Raw genomic sequence first — 18,055 nt, 5'->3', positions numbered from 1 at the left:
ACAAGAACAAAACCAAAAGTTCAAGTTTCTCAAAAAAGGGGGGGGGAAGAAAAGAAAGGAAATGTTTGCAGGGGTAGTGGTGGTTGTATAATGAGTTCTGTTTTCGACTTATTGAGTTAGAGATGTCTATAGGACATTCAGTTTGTGTTGTCCATAAGGCCATTAGGAAGCAGGACTGAAATTGAAGGGATACCTTAGCTGGATATAAATAAGAATGAGCCTCATTGGAATGATAATTTAATCCATGGGAGAAGCTATGATCATCACACAAAACAACATAAAGTGAAAAGAGAAGGGAGCCCAGAATAGAGCATGGAAGGACATCTCCAACTATTGATCATGACAGTCTCATAGGAGTTAAGAGGAATAGACATATAGGAAGAAAGAGAACCAAGACAGAAAAGAATATCCAGAAGGAGGAGGTGCTCAGGAGTGTCAAAGACTGCAGAGAGTTCAAGAAGAATGAAGACTGAGAAAAAGCTGTTAGACTTTGCAATTAAGAGATCTTGTCAAACTTTAAAGGAGAAGAGCTTCAGTTAAATGATGAGGTCAGAATCCAGTTTTCAGAGAATTAAGAAGATAGTGAAAAGAGGGGAAGAGGAGGCACTTAGCATAAACAGTTTTATTAAGGAGTTAAGTCATGAAGGGAAAACATGGAATGAAAACTGATGGAGATGACTGTAGGATGAGATCAAGATTTTTTTTAAGGCTAATAGAAATACAAGCATTTTTGTAGGCAGGAGCTAGTAGTGTGGCAATATTTGTGACTTCTTTTGTCTCTGGTGAGTACATATAGGAGAAAAGGAAACAGATGGAGGAGTAATCCATAGATTCTGTTTGTCAAGGTATCATCAGAGATGTATGAGTATATGTGTAATCAGCCATCAATTAGTTAACAAATTAAGCATTTATTAATTGCTTACTATGTACTAATATTGTCTTAAGAAGTAGGAACTGATAGAGCACTCATAAGTTTATGAAGTACTTTTCTCACCATAACCATGTCTAAGTATTATTGCTGTCATATAACAGATGAAGGAACTGAGGTTCAGTGAGTATAGTCACTGAATCCAAGATTATGCAAGCAATTTTACAATGTATAGTACATCATATTTAGAATCAGAGGAGCTGAATTTGAATTGCAGACCTACTTATTACCTACGTGACATTAATGGGAAAATAACTTTCCTTATTCAGGACTCAGTGTTCTCCTCTGAAAATTAGAATGTTGCATTATAATCTCTAACTTCCTTTCTATCTTCAAATATTAGTTTCCTATAAAATATTAATGACAGGACCTAAAACTCAGGCCTTCTTACTCCAAGCCCAGTCCCCTATAAAATACTTTATATTACCAAAGAGAAGATGTAGAGGCGGAAAAAAGTGGGACTTAAATATTCACAACTGGCAAGTCTGAATTACTGGATAAAAAGAGAAACAATCTGTCTCTCATAATATATTTTGAAACTCTCTAATGAACTTAAAACATTATAATTTCTATCATAGTCATTTGTGAATTTTGTTCATCTTACCCGATAGACACTAGAAAGTAGACTGAATTTTATTATACCTACTCCTTGAAGTCAGAGGCCATGTATTTTTTTTTTTTGGAGGGAAAGGAGTTTGCTTTGTTTTGTTTTTGTTTTTGTTTTTTGTTTGCTTGTTTATTTTTATATCCACAGCACTTCACATAAAGTCTAACATATAATGCTTGCTTAATAGATGCTTATTGATAGATTGATAATTAACTATTTTTAGTACCCAACACAAAGCAGAGCCAAGTGCATATGAATAGCCAATAAATATCTATTCAGTTTACCTTAATTAAGAAAAAATGGCACCATAAACCCTGAATTTTAGTTGCTTTCTTTGTAATATTGTCATGCCTCCTCCTAGGATGATTCTGACCTGGAGAAAATAAAAATATGGAAAGGAAATACCACCAGTATTACAATGAGAAAGGACAATTTGTGACACCTTGGCACCATAAATAATGCTGAACATGGCTGTGGCTCTGAATAAAACATATTTACCATAATAAAAAAAGATTGTCAAAAGATGTACTCAAAAGAGTTGTAACTTTCAACTTTTCTGTTGTTTCTGAATTATGAAAGCCTTTACAATTCCTAAATTGCTTTTAAAGATGAATGGGTCTAGTTCAATAATAGACTTTTCTAACTTTGTACTTAGACTAAATGCATATTTCCCAGAAAGTTATAAGGAAGAGAAAAACAAAAGGATCATAATGGAAATCAATATACAATATTATATATGCTAGCAAAGACTCTATGTCTTATAACCTTTGTGCCTTCTTAGAAGCAGATTTATGAGACTCAGGGCAATTGCTCCTTTCCTGACTAAATAGGAATCAAAGACATTATCTATATAAAGCATAAACAGAGCATAAAAAGTAAACCAGTGTTTTACTTTTTAATAATATTTAGAAGACATCATGTAAATCAGGAACTTAACTCCAGAGTAAAAGATAGCTATCATTCCCTTTACTTCAACATTTCCTGCTAATGCATTTGTGCTAGTCTATTTTTAAAGCCATTAGACAGCTAAACATATGCGTGCTCACGAACACACACACAGATTCTAGTGAAGTTAATGCTGATATAAACTTTGTCTTTAAAAAAAAAAAGATTCTCATTCCCAACCTGAACAGGATTCAAAATTCATAATATATTAATATTTTTAACCATTTTGCGAGTGAGGTTGGAGGTGGGAAAAGCACTAGACTCCATGTGGGTTTTAAAATGACTTATTTCAAGTGATTGTGGAATTGTTACATTTCCCACTTAGCAGCATCCAAAGTCATGTCAATTGACTACTGAATGCTGCTATAAACAGTTCAATTCAACCAATATATGTTGAGCACAAATTCAATTAAATTCAACAAAAGTTAATAAGCAGCTCTTATGTGCAAGGTGTATGTGAAGGAAGCATCAATAGGGAATAGATGGATTAGTCTTGGACTCTCAGGAAGACCTGAGTTCAAATGGTGTCTCTGAAATTTAATAGGTTTGTGAACATGGTGAAATCTTTTTTTTTTCTTTTTTTTTTTAAGGCAATTGGGGTTAAGTGACTTGCCCAGGGTCACACAGCTAGTAAGTGTCAAGTGTTTGGTCTGAGACCAGATTTGAACTCAGGTCCTCTTGACTTCAGGGCCGGTGCTTTATCCACTGCACCACCTAGCTGCCCTTTGGTGAAATCTTTTAAACTCTCAGTGCCCCCCGACCCCAAACACACACACACACACACACACACACACACAACTCTATAAATCAGTAAGTTGCAGAAAAGTTGTTGATCAGAATGTGTGGGGGGACAGTCTTCACCACATAGTTCTCAACAGCAAGGAAAGGATAGGTCTAGATCTTCTCCCTTTTCCAAAAAAGAAACAAATATACAAACACACACACACACACAGAGACATATATACATACATACACAGAGAAAGAGAATTTCAAGACATATTGTGCTCAGAGTTGGGGGAAAAACACATAGAAAGTAGCCATATATTCAGGTTTACATTGTATTCAGTATTACATTGTCCTGAGAGATACAACATATACAAAGATACGTCAAAATGGAATATGTGCAAAATAAGTACAAATCAATGACAGAAGAAAGCTAAAAAGTGTGTGTGTGTGTGTGTGTGTGTGTGTGTGTATGTGTGTGTGTGTGCTGTGTGGAGAGGATGGGATAGAGAAAGGTCTCATATAAGATCTGGCACCTGAGCAGAGTCATGAAGGAAACTAGGGATCCCAAGAGAAGTAGGTGGGCTAAGAGTATATTTTTAACCTGGGTGTTAACACCATGTTAGGTATTGCTGAGGTGAGGATAAAGTTTGCATAAGCCCTAGTGCCTATCCTAATACCCATCATTCAGTATCCTTAAAGCAAGCAAGGAAATCTGAAAAGGAATTGATTGTGCTTTATGCAGACACTGTCACATAAAGATGAAGAACAGCATGCCACATCCCCTTGAATTCGTGTGGTAAGTGTGTAATGTTGATGACTGCTGACCAAGAAGCCAATCAATCTGGGGGCTCCCCAAAAGGAAGGGAAAAGTGATTTTCATCCTCTTTTGGAGAAAGGAGATCATGAATTAGAAAAGGGAGTCACATTTCTGGAATGTCCCTGCTCTGATTGCTTGTGACTGATATTGTAATAAGAGAAATGAAACTTTGCTCTAAGTAATATTTCACAATATTGCAAGAGTTATGATGCTATTAGGAGATTTATGAAGCAGGCATAGCATTAGCAGGATCAAAGCAATCCACCTAAATCCATGGTTAATATCTTCTTGGCTCTGTTTCTTCCTCTCCTATTGAACATCCTAATTGTAACCTAGCATCAGATGGTTTTAAGAAGCATGAGCTATTAGGGTATGATCTATGCAAAGTTATTTTTATAATGAGCTCTCATTAAACACTTGTTTTACTTTGGTAGAAGAGACAGGGAGCACTAGTATAGATATTGGAAAACTTCAACTGTTCTTAGTGAAACTGTACAATTAGGTAAATATAGCACATCCAAATAGAGTTTCCTGGTAAGCCAATATACGCTAATACATATTATTTTTAAGAAAAAGATTGTCTGTGTTTATTACACACATAGGTGTATGTATATTTTGGTGAGCCAATACCCTGTAGTACATATTCTGATTAAGAAAAAGTCTGCATCATGTATGCATATCCATGCATATGTGTGTGTGCACATGTGTGTACATATGCATGTGTATATATAGCATGTATATATACATATAAACATGTGTAGATGGATATAAAATGTAATAAAGTACATTTAATTGTAGCTGTGCAGAAAGAATTCTAGAAGTGTCCAAACATAACATGCATGGCCATTTGTTAGTGATATTGTATAGGGGATTTCTGAATTGGTGGAGTACTTGACTAAATAACATTTATCTTTCTTTCCCATTCAAGAAATCTATTAGTTTTGATTTTGTTAGTTTTTGTAACTTGAGACCTGGCTGGTTCATCTGCCCTTGATATTCCTGCTTTAATGCAATTTTCTAAAGACACAAATCATCCTATCTCCCTACTATGCAATGAAAGACTGGTTCAAGCTATCTGGATACTAGTGGAATTTTTTCCTTTAACCTAGAGCTGACTTGGCTTTCTGACAATATCATAGTACTAAATAAGTACTCTTCATAATTTATCTTCCCTTTCTGTCAATTCTAACTTTTATTATTTAATTCTTGGTCCTTATACTTATTTAATCCTTCTTTAGCCTTTGTATTCCTCATGGAATTAAAAGTTTTTAAGTAATCATTTCAGTTCCTTCTTCTAAATAGCTTTTGTGTTATTATTTTGGCCCTTTTTTCTTTTGTGCCCCACACTTAGAGGTATCAATCCCTGCAGGAGATAAAGAGGATATTGCCCCAAGGTAGGAATTTTCTTAGGTCCCTGATTGTGCAGTCAGTTCAGTTCATTACTAGCCTTTGCTCTCCCTATGGTCATGTTTTTCCAACTGCCATGCAATATCCTCCTTGGGTGTATGAGTTCCCAATCTTCTTGCTTTCAGCTGCCCCAGAAGCTCTGATTACTCTGATCCTGAGGAAGGATGAGTGGCAAGAGAATTGTCAATGACAATGATGTAATGGAGTGAATATTATCATGGGGCTTAGGAGATTTTGTTTCCAGTTGCAGCTCTGTCACTAATCACTTGTGAAAATTTAAAGTTATTTAAACTTACTGGGTAACAGTTATTTTTGTACTTGATAGCTTCTAATGTCCCTTCTAGATCTAAATCTGTAGTACTATGATATGATTCTTTGAATGACCTTTGATATCTCTTCCAGTTATATGATTTTATGAAATCAATTTGAATTCTTTTAAATAAACTTGAAGCATTTGTACTTTTTTAAAAAAATAAATAAGTGTGATATCTTCTGAGAAGAGGTTTTAATTTGGGAAAAGTATGAATACTCTGATCACATGAAGGACAATGCTAATGATAAAACTTAATTCCACCTGGATTTCATATCAAATTCTGTCAAGGTCACCTCCATTGATTAAGTTAAAACAATTTCTCATAGAATTTGGCCAAATAGGCAGAAAGTGTCCCTACTTGAACCAAGAGTTCTAGATTATTACTTTAAGCATCTGGCCTTTATAGTTTTTATGGAACTTTTATAAAAAAGAGAAATGTGACGTTTAATTAGATCACAATGATTGATGCAATTAGCACTTTCCAAAATTTATATCTATGTATTTCAATGTGTGTTACTAATTTATAGGACAGAGTCAACATAGTGGAAAATATTTGTGTAAGACTTGATTAGCAACTCTGGCCTCATAGATCCCCAAATTACTGTTGCTTTCTTAAAACTTTAACATTTTGCCTAATAGAATAAGTGAAAGAGGGTACTATCTATGCTTCCACATTTAGAAAACAAAATTAACCTATGTGACATATCAATAACTTCAGTTTAATTCCATGTTTTAATTCTCCTATTATATACTCTAATGAAGAGAACATCTCTTTAACAACTGTGATATGTTTAATGAATCACTCTTTTTTATATAATACAAAGAGGGGATGCTTAAAGCTACAATATGTAGCAATGCTATTCATATGTTTTTTTTTTATCTGGTAATGTTTATTGAAACATCATGATCATATACTCAATACTACTTCTTCTGAATTTTCTAAAGAAAACAAACTTTAGCAGATAATCATCAATAATCATCATATTTATTATAAAAATGTCAAAGGACATGAGATACCATGAAGGAAAGAAAACAGTATAGAATTATAAAATCCTAACATTTAGAAGAGATTTAAATGGTGATCTAATAAAATTCTGAAACTAATGCAGAAACTCTGTTTAGGTGGTAACACATTCACAACTTGTATACTTCTGGTGACAAGGAATTCACTACCTCATAAGCAGTCATTTCATATTTTTTATTCTATTAACATATTTAAATTTTTATTGCTATCTTTTAATTAATGAGGTGATATTTTCTGGGCTTTCAGAGGTCAATAAGGGAGGATAAGAGCAACTTACTTCTTACTCCACCATCTTAGCTCCCAGAAGCCCGTCTTATAGTTTTGCCTCTGGAACATAGAACCTTGTTCCTTCCTTAGTATACAGTTAGGGAGCACACTTTTAACCACTCCTCTCCACTCTGGATCGGTGTGGGCCAGAATTGGGTGGTAGTGAACAGAGTTGCCAGATGGTATCCTGCATCCAGAGCTTTTTCATGAATTCCTTGGCTTTTCTTTCAGCCTTACTGCTTCCTGCCCTGGCACCCAGTCTTAGCATTCTTTTAATCCTAAGGCGCTAGAAAGTTCTGTGCTGCTGTGCCAGATCTCATCCAGAGTGACTATAGACCTCTCTCTCTGTTTCCTTATGCTGTAAATAAGGCACTTGATTTATTTTCTTGGATTTGTTAATTAAAATTCAGTCTGATACATTTTCTAGATGTTTGTAAAGGAGGTATGCTAAATGAGCTATGGCAAAATGCTTTCACTTGCTCTGCAGGTTTAACTTCATCCATGTATGGGGAACTTTACGCTTAGGTATAAAAGAGATCAAGATCAGGCAAGGTGAAAATTAGGTCTTGGGTTCTACAATGATAAACAGAGAAAAAAAATTTCCTTAGGATATGTATAGAAACTCTCCCTGTACAACCATATCAATCTGGTCATATAAAGTGGAAAAATAAAGTAGCACTAAATGCTTACATCAAAAAGTATCAGAATTATTCTTTATCTTTGGACAAGAGCACAGGAGACAGTAAAAATTTACTCCTGCCATTTCTTCTTGCTCCTAGCTTAAACAGGGCAGTGCCAGAGGGCAGGAGCAGGGAAGGCAGGCAGGGAATAGAAGAGTAGACATCCAAGCTTGGTACAGGAAGAAAAAATAATTTTCTTCCCCCAACATTGTCCACCATCAGAACTAGAGTCTGCAGACCCCTGGGTCCCCAAGGTGGGGAAAGTTAACAAGGTGAAGGAGAATTAATCTCATCTCTGCTCCAGGAGATCCCAAGGGGGTCACAGGAAGGGAAGCCTATGCTCTGGCTAGCAAGTTCAAATCCTAAATCTGCTCCTTATTATTTATATAATCTTGATCAAGTAATTCAAACTTACAGATTTTCCCCATAAGCATCAGGAGGATTAATTAGATGACTCTTCCAACTTCAAAACTATGATCATATGAAAACCATCACCAATAGAGTCAAAGGGAAAATAGTTTAAACTTTCCATTTTCTCTAAACCTTTCCATTTTCTCTAGAATTTGCATACTATATAAAACATGGAATAAGTATACACCATATGCCACAAATGTCAACTCATTTTTAAATGTAAGAAACTATCTTATAATATTTCACTTAGTTTAACAAAATTTGAAAACAAAAATTTCCATTTTTACCAGTTACTTCCAAAGTGTACTTTAATTTTAAACCTGAACTTTTACAAACAAAGAGTTTTCTTAACTGACTAATGATTTGGAAAATGTACAATGTAATTGTATTTGACTGCAGTTTTCTAGGGGGAAAATCAATCATTCTCTATTTAATATTTATTTACTTAGTAATTATTAATCAAGAAGTTTTAGTGTTGTCTGGATTCAAAATTAACTGTGTTTGGGTTAATTGAAAAAATTTTAATTAAAGTAACTGAGCTCCATCCATCCAACTTTAGACATTGCCCCAAAGGCAGCTTTTGGTTAAAAAGTTCAAACAAAATTAATATTTGACACAATGCATATACCCAAAAGGTTTGCCGGGAAAATAAGTACAGAGAATTGTAATGATAATTTAGAATTTATTGACATGAGTTTAATTTCATTTTTTTGCTAAAGATATTGATCAATTTAATTGGCTTAAGTCCTCAAGAATAGAAAAAGTAATAACCTGATTACTGATAATAATAACATTTTCATAGAGGTGATGCTGTATATTTTTCCAGCATAGAGCATGAGAAAATTCAAAAATGTTTGTCTCGTCATTCTGCCATATGATTAAATGGTGTTATATTGCTCCAGAAGGCAACCAGATGGGTTCTGTATACAAATCAAAATGAGTTTTATTTGCCATGTAGCTTTCAAGCCCTAAACTTCCTCTTGACTTAGACTGAAGACTTGAAAAATTTGAAATCTAGTGGAGAAATAAAATATAGGCAACAAAGTGGTCCCCTTGATAAATGGTGTCAACAAGTGACAGGTAGCAAGTGACCAAGCCCAGCATGTGGAATCCAGAAGTTAGTAATCAATATCCTAACCCTGTCTGAGGGATGCAGATAGTATGTGGAGGGGAGCTAACCCCAATCAGAAATTTCAGCTAATTTCAAGATAAATAGCTAAGAGGAGTGCTATTGAACAGTTCCTCTGGCCTAATAAAATATTTTTGGTTCAATAATATATTAAAACCATATTCTGTTTAATGATCATATTTCTTAAGTAATGGTAAGGCTCATCTTTACATGATGGATACTAGGTTCATAAAACACATTTGGTAGAAAAAGCAATAGATTCAGGGGACCTGGATTTGTGTCCTCATTTTTCCACTAACTAGATGCATGGGCATATATGTTCCTTTACCCTTTGGGACCTCAATTTCCTAACTTTAAAATGAAGTGGAGGTAGAACCAGGTGCAGTATGATAGAGAGTTAACTAAGATACATTTACCTAGTAAAGTAATCAGCAAAATAATCATTGACACTGGCCACAAAAGTATAAAAGAAAGCAACACTGAAAGGCATCAGAACTCTATGCTGTGATCAATCTGGACTTTAGATAACTGATAATGGAGTAGCCCCTCCTCAAGGCAGGAAAGTGATTGATCATAGATGTGGAATGAGTCTTGTATTCTCAGACATGGCCAATTAATATGTTTTGCTTAACTGTTCCTTTTTGTTACAAGGTAACAAAGGGTAAAGGGTCTATGAAGGGTAAAGTCACAAAAATAACAGAGGAAAAATTTCAAAATAGATGAATTGAAAAATTAGTTGATAGGTGTCTCAATCACCTTAGATGGATTAGATAGATTTCTATCCCCACACTAATCCAATCTATACTTCCATGGTAATTTAATGATCGTGATAATGGTAAACTTCAGTTATCTAAAGAAAATTGCTTAAGTGGAACCCTTCCCCTATATCACATAAACTCTTGCTACACATCTTTGCAAATTGACTCTCTTGTTTATATCATGATTTGAAGGATTTTTTACATGGAATTGATTTTTTTCTTTAAATAGATGTTATTTATTTTAAGTTATAGTGATTCTCAGATGTGTATCTTATTCCATCCTATGGACACCAAGAATGTGAAATAAACCCTTACTTGAAACAAAGAAAAATAGTTAACCAAAATCAACCTGCTTAGTGACCACAAGTGACAGCATATCCCATAATACACTGGTGGTGCTCTGTTACTCTACTGAAAGAAGAGAGGTGTTTCCTCATCACTTTTTCAGGGCAAAAATGTTGTTGTCACCATCATTCAGTCATATCTGACTCTTTGTGATTCCATGAACCATAGCACACCAGGCCCTTTTGTCTCTCTCCCAAAGGCTCTACAAATGCATGTTCATTGTTTCTGTGATACTATCTATTTATCTCATCCTTTACCATCCCCTTTTTTTGCTTTCAATCTTTCTCACATCAGGATGTTTTCCAATGAGTCCTATCTTTTCATTACGTGAATTTACAGTAAATATTATAAATTATTTCTTTATATATTGACTGATTTGATCTCATTGCTATCCAATAAATTTTCAAAAGTATTCTGCAGCACCATAATTGGAAAGTGTTGATTCTACAATGCTTACCTTTCCTTATAGTTCAACTCTCACTAGAAAAATCATAGCTTTCATTATACAGACTTTCGTCAGCAAGCTGATATAATTGCTTTTTAATATGCTATCCAGATCTACCATAAGTTTCCTTCTAAGAAGCAAGTGCTTTTAAAAAAAACATTCACTGGTATAGTCACCATCTGCAACGATCTTTGAACCCAAGAATATAAAATCTGATACGGCTTTTGTTTCTTCTCACTCTTTGTCAGGAAGAGATGGGACAAGTTGCCAACATCTTAGCTTTTTTGATAGTAAGGTTCAAATTAGCTTTTATGCTCTTCTCATTCACCCTCACGAGAGTCTTCTTAATTCTTCTTCAATTTCTATCATTATAGTGGTATCATCTGCATATCTGAGACTGTTGGTTTTTCTCCCAACAATATTAATTTCAGCTTTGATTCATTCAGCTTGATATTTCACATGATGTACTCTGAATGTAAGTTAGATAAATAAGGTGACAATATATTGCCTTGTCATAATCTTTTTCCAGTCTTAAACTAATCAGTTTTTCCATGTTCAGTTCTAACTGTTGCTTCTTGGCCAACATATAGGTGCCTCAGGAGACAAGTAAAATGATCTGGTACTCCCATCTCTTTGAAGACTTGCCACATTTTGTTGTGATCCACATAATCAAAGTTCTTAGTGCAAACAATGAAGCAAAAGTAACTCCCTTGCTTTCTCCATAATCCACCAAAAGTTGGCAATTTGGTCTCTAGATCCTCTGAGTCTTTGAAAGCCAGCCTGCTCTTCTGGAAATTCTCAGTTCATATATTGTTTAATCTGTAGATACATACATACATACACATATATGCTGCATATATGTGTATGCATGCACACATACACACATATATACATATATATATATTTGTTTTACCTATTTTATTCCATATCAGTTTATACATTTTCCCACATTCCTTTGAATGCTTATATTTGTTTTTCTTATGCTACAATAGTATTCTACTATATTTACATAATATACTTTAACCATTTCCCAGGTAATGAGTACCCACTTAGTTTCAAGTGTTTTCTTACCATAAAAGTTGCTGCTTGGGAGCCTTATTTTAAAATTTTTACCTCCTTGAGAGTATACTCATATATATCTTGAAATATATGTCCCATACTAGGAACAATGGTTAAAAGGAAATCAATAGTTCAATTGCTTTTCCATATAATTATAAAATGCTTTATAGAATTGTTAGGTAAATTCACAGCTCCACCAACAGTACTAGTATATCAATCTTCCCAAAGGACTTCCAATAATGGCTCCTTATATTTTATGTCATTTTTAACAATTTAAAAATAGTAGGTGAAACCTCAGAAGACTTTTTTTAATTTTAATATATTTTTATTTTTAATGATTCCAGGAATTTTTTTCACATGTTTATTCATAGTTTGATTTCTTCCTCTTCCTTTGATTTTTTTTTTCACTGTAACTTTGACTCCTTATGGGTTAGGAAAAGTATGCTATCTTTCTCTCTCTCTCACTTGCTCTCTCCCTCTCTCTCCTCCTCTCCCTTTCTCCTCTTCCTCCCTCTCCTTCCTATCTATATGTAGATATAAATATTTATATCTATCTTTCTACATATATACATACACCCCTACATATATATTATATGTGCATGTATAATTCATTATCAGTCTTTATCAGACATATATTTGATGTAAAATTTTTCCCAATTGATATCTTCTTTTTTTATAATAGTTGTTTTGATTTTATTTATATGAAAGCACTTCAATTTTATGTAATTCAGGTTATCTATTTTTATCTTTGTGACAACTATCATTTTTGTAGTTAAATTGTTTCCCAAAAATTCCTAGTATTTATCAATTTCTCCTTTTTCTTGTTTCTCTTGACTATCTAAGCATCAACTTAGACATTTCTCTTTCTCAGTTAAATGTGCTTCAATTTATAATAATGTCAGATGAATTTAAAATGTTTCTAACATTATTAAGCCTGAAACACAGAGTATAGTATTAATATGTTTTTATTTGATAGTCAGACACTACATTTCACACAATTTTTACTTTATTTTTTATTAATTTATTTTTAGTTTTCAACAATCACTTCCATACACTTTTGAGTTTTAAGCTTTTCTCCATCTCCCTCTCCCTCCCCAAGATGGCATGCAATCTTATATAGGCTCTACATATACATTCCTATTAAACATATTTTCAGATTAGTAATGTTGTGAGGAAGAATTAGAACCAACAGGAAGAACAAGAAGAAAAAGGGAAAAAAACAAAATTAAAAAAAGAGCAAATAGTATGTGTCAATCAGCATTCAAACACTGTAGTACTTTCTCTGGATATGGATAGCATTTTCCACCATCAGACTTTTGTAGATTCTTGCATTCCTGAGAAGGGGTAAGTCTATCACAGTTAGTCATCGCATAATGTGGCTGTTACTGTGTAAAATGTTCTCCTAGTTCTGCTCACTTCACTCAGCATCAGTTCACACGAGTCTTTCCAGGTGTTTCTGAAGTCTGCTTGCTCATCATTTCTTATAGCACAATAGTATTCCATTATATTCATACACCACAACTTGTTCAGCCATTCCCCAATTGACGGGCATCTCTTCAATTTCTGATTCTTGGTGACCACAGAAAGAGCCACTATGAATATTTTTGTACATGTGGGTCCTTTTCCCATTTTTATGATCTCTTTGGGATACAGTCCTAGAAGTGCTATTGATGATTCAAAGAGTATGCGCATTTTTATAGCCCTTTGGGCATAGTTCTGAAATACTCTCCACAATTGTTGGATCAGTTCACAACTCCACCAACAATGCATTAGTGTTCCAATTTTTCCATATAGTCTCTAACATTTATCATTTTCCTGTTTTGCCATGTTGGCCAATCTGATAGGTATGATGTACCTCAGACTTGTTTTGACTCACAATTCTCTAATCAATAGTGATTTAGAGCATTTTTTTGTATGACTATAGCTAGCTTTATAGGTAGATATAGATAGATATTTCTTCATCTGAAAACTACCTGTTCATATCATTTTACCATTTATCACTTGAAGAATGACTTATATTCTTATAAATTTAACTTAGTTCTTTATGTATTTTAGAAATGAGGTCCTTATCAGAAACACTGGTTGTAAAAATTCTTTCCCAGTTTTCTACTTCCCTTCTAATCTTGGTTACATTGGCTTTGTTTATGCAAAAACTTTTCTATTTAATACAATCAAAATTATCCATTTTTCATTTCATAATGCTCTCTATTTTCTCATTGGCCACGAATTCTTCTCTTCTCCATAAATCTGATAGGTAAACTATTCCTTGCTCTCCCAGTTTGCTTACAGTACCAGTCTTTATATCTAAATCTTGAACCCATTTTGACTTTATTTGGGTATATAGTGTAAGATTTCGGTCCATGGCTAGTTTTTGCCATACTCTGTTCCAGTTTTCCCCGTAGTTTTTGTCAAATAGTGAGCTCTTATCCCAGAAGTTGGGGTCTTTAGGTTTAACAAACAGCAGATTACCATAGTCATTGACTACTGTGTCTTGCATACCTAACCTATTCCACTGATCCAACACTCTATTTCTTAGCCAGTATTAAGTAGTTTTGATGATTGCTGCTTTATAATACAATTTAAGATCTGGTCTGGCTAGGCCTCATTCCTAGCGTTCCTTTTCATTAGTTCCCTTGATATTCTGGACTTTCTGTTCTTCCAAATAAATCTTGTTATTTTTTTTTCTAGTTCTATAAAATAATTGTTGGTAGATTGATTGGTATGGCACTGAATAAGTAAATTAGCTTAAGTAAAATTGTCATTTTTATTAGCTTGGCCTACCCATGAGTAACTGATGTTTTTTCCAAATATTTAGATCTGACTTTGTGTGAAAAGTGCTTTGTAATTGTGTACATATAGTTCCTGGGTTTGTTTCAGTAGGTAGACTCCTAAATATTTTATAATGTCTACAGTAAATGTAAATGGAATTTCTCTTCCTATCTCTGGCTGTTGGGTTTTGTTGGTAATATATAGAAATGCCAATGATTTATGTGGGTTTATTTTATAGCCCACAACTTTGCTAAAGTTGTTTATTATTTCAACAGTTTTTTACTTGATTCTCTAGGATTCTCTAAGTATATCATCATATCATCATATCATCTGCAAATATAATTCTTTGTTTCTTCTTTGTCTATTCTATTACCTTCAATTTCTTTTTTCTTCTCTTATTGCTAATGTTAACATTTCTAGTACCATATCAAACAGTGGTGATAGTGGACATTCTTACTTCATCCCTGATCTTATTGGAAATGCTTCTAGCTTGTCCCTATTACATATGATGTTTGATGAAGGTTTTAGGTAGATGTTATTTATTATTTTAAGGAAGACTTCATTTATTCCTATGCTCTCTAGGGTTTTTAATAGGAATGGGTGCTGTTTTTTGCCAAAAGCTTTTTCTGCATCTGTTGACATGATCATGTGGTTTCTGTTAGTTTTGTTGTTGATATGATCAATTATGATGATTGTTTTCCTTATATTGAGCCAGCCCTGAATCCCTGGTATAGATCTTACCTGGTCATAGTGTATTATTCTTGGGATAAGTTACTGTAATCTATTTGCTAATACTTTATTTAAAATTTTTGCTTCAATATTCATTGGTGAAAATGGTCTATAATTTTCTTTCTTTGTTTTGACTCTTCCTGGTTTAGTTATCAGCACTATATTGGTATCATAAAAAGAATTTGATAAGACTCCTTCTTCACCTATTTTCCCAAATAGTCTATATAGTATTGGAATTATTTGTTCTTTAAATGTTTGATAGAATTTGCTTGTAAATCCATCTGGCCCTGGAAATTTTTTCCTAGGGAGTTCATGAAAGGCTCATTCAATTTCTTTTTCTGAGATGGGGTTATTTAACTATTTTACATCCTCTTTTGTTAATCTGGGCAATTTATACTTTTGTAAATGTTCGCCCATTTCACTAAAATTGTCAAATTTATTAGCATATAGTTGGGCAAAATAGTTCCTAATTATTATTTTAATTTCTTCTTCTTTGGTGATGGATTCACCCTTTTCATTTTTGATACTGGTAATTTGGTTTTCTTGTCTTTTTTTTTAAATCAAATTAACCAAAGGTTTATCTATTTTATATTTGTTCATAAAACCAGCTCTTAGTTTTATTTATTAGTTCAATAGTTTTTTTTTTAATTTCAATTGTATTAATCTCTCTCTTTTGGTTTTCAGTATTTCTAATTTGGCATTTAATTGAGGATTTTTAATTTGTTCTTTTTCTAGTTACTTTTTTAGTTGCATGCACAAGTCTTTGATCCCTTCTTTCTCTATTTTATTCATATAAGCATTTAGAGATATAAAACTTCCCGTAAGAACTGCTTTCACTGCATTCCATAAGTTTTGGTATGTTGTCTCATTATTGTCATTCTCTTTAATGAAGTTATTGATTGTTTCTATGATTTGATGTTTGACCCATTTATTCTTTAAGATTAGATTACTTATTTCCAATTAATTTTAGTCTAACTTTCCATGGATCTTTACTATATATAATTTTTATTGCATCATGATTTGAAAAGGATGCATTTAATATTTCTGCCTTTCTGCATTGGATTGTGAGATTTTTATTACCTAGTACATGGTTAATTTTTGTGTGTGTGCCATGTACCACTGAATAAAAAAAAGTATATTCCTTTCTATCCCCATTCAATTTTCTCCAGAGTAGATACTACATTTCAGACAGAGATTCTGACAGATATTAGAAAACCAACATGGGCTCAGGATCATTTCTCATTGAAAAACTTCCATGTTAACTCAGTAGAGTTGAATGAATTTTTAATTTTTTTAGGAGTGCTTTTTTGGGAGGGAGGCAGAACTGCCCATCCTTGCTGATTCCTAATTAGGCTCATGGAATCTGATCTTTTCAGAGAAAAGCCATATCTGTCAACAACAGTAAGACATAGTTGTTCACGTCTCTTTTCATGTCTTTGTTTGTAGCTACCTTCTATGCTGTATGTAGCAAGTCTTAAACTATACCAGTATAAACCCTAAGTCATCTACTTGTTCTGGGGTTAAGATGATTTGCTCTGCAGTGAACTGTCATTCTTAGAGTATATCAGACAATAAATCACATTTGGGACTAGGGGCTCAGTCTTAACATTTTCAGCTGCTCTGGAAATTCTATGACCCTGTGGCTCTCTGTCCAAGAATTCCTAAGTGGCTCAAAGTTAGATTTTTTTTGTTGTTTCCTTCACTGTTGGTGGCTTGTTTATTGTCTATGAATCTCATCTGTGTGTGTGTGTGTGTGTGTGTGTGTGTGTGCCTAACTAGTAACCCATCTTAAAATTAGTTATTCCTCCATAGTAATGGGGTATATGACCACAAAATCCCAAGGATACCCATCCCTATCGAAGTGTTTGATCTATTGCCCAAAAGATTCTCCTGGTCATTTTAGAGTATTTGGCCAAATATGATAAAGAGGCTTTCCTCCTTGTTTGAGTCACACTGATCTTGATTATCTGATTGTCTGGAATAAGCAATGAAGCTAGATATTTCTCTATTTTCCAGAATAAAAAAGAAGGGAGGTAGAGTTAGTTTTAGGTTCCATCTGATCTCTACCATGCAGGTGAAGGTCAGTACTGAATTGAGAAGCAGTTATGTGGTACAGGGAAGAGATTGCTAGGCATAGAGTCAGGAAGACCTAAGTTCAAATCCAGTCTCATATACATACTAGATGCATGATCTTGGGCAAGTAGCTTAACTTCTGTCTGCCCTAGTTTCCTCAATAGTAAAATGGGGATAATAATTGCACCTACCTTTCAGAGTTGTGAGGATGAAATAATGGTATAAAGCACTTACCACAGTGCCTGGCACATGCTACAAATAAGCACTTCATCCTTCCCCCCTTCTCTGAATTAAAAACAGAACACATAAAAAATGCCTCTTTCAGTAGAAGCTTTCATTTCCATCTCATTCACTAGAAAATGAAATATATAGATTCTTGAATAAGATAATCTAGCTAATTTTTATTTCATTTTGTTTTTCCCAAAATGGATCATTTAAAATAATAGTATATTCAGTGAGTTTGTATTAGAAATGAATAATAGATAACAATAGAATGTTTATTTTGTCTCCTTTGGGAGTCTGTGTTGATGTTTTTAGTAAAAATGTTGGTATCTGTTTACTAATAAAGGATTAATATTTAGATCAGCAAAATATTTTCATGTTTATGTCTTAAATCCATGAGA

Source organism: Vombatus ursinus, unplaced genomic scaffold (assembly GCF_900497805.2).
Source record: "Vombatus ursinus unplaced genomic scaffold, bare-nosed wombat genome assembly UNPS02014841.1, whole genome shotgun sequence".
Classification (NCBI taxonomy): domain Eukaryota; kingdom Metazoa; phylum Chordata; class Mammalia; order Diprotodontia; family Vombatidae; genus Vombatus; species Vombatus ursinus.
The sequence above is the reverse complement of the archived record's forward strand: the minus strand, read 5'-3'. Positions refer to the sequence as shown.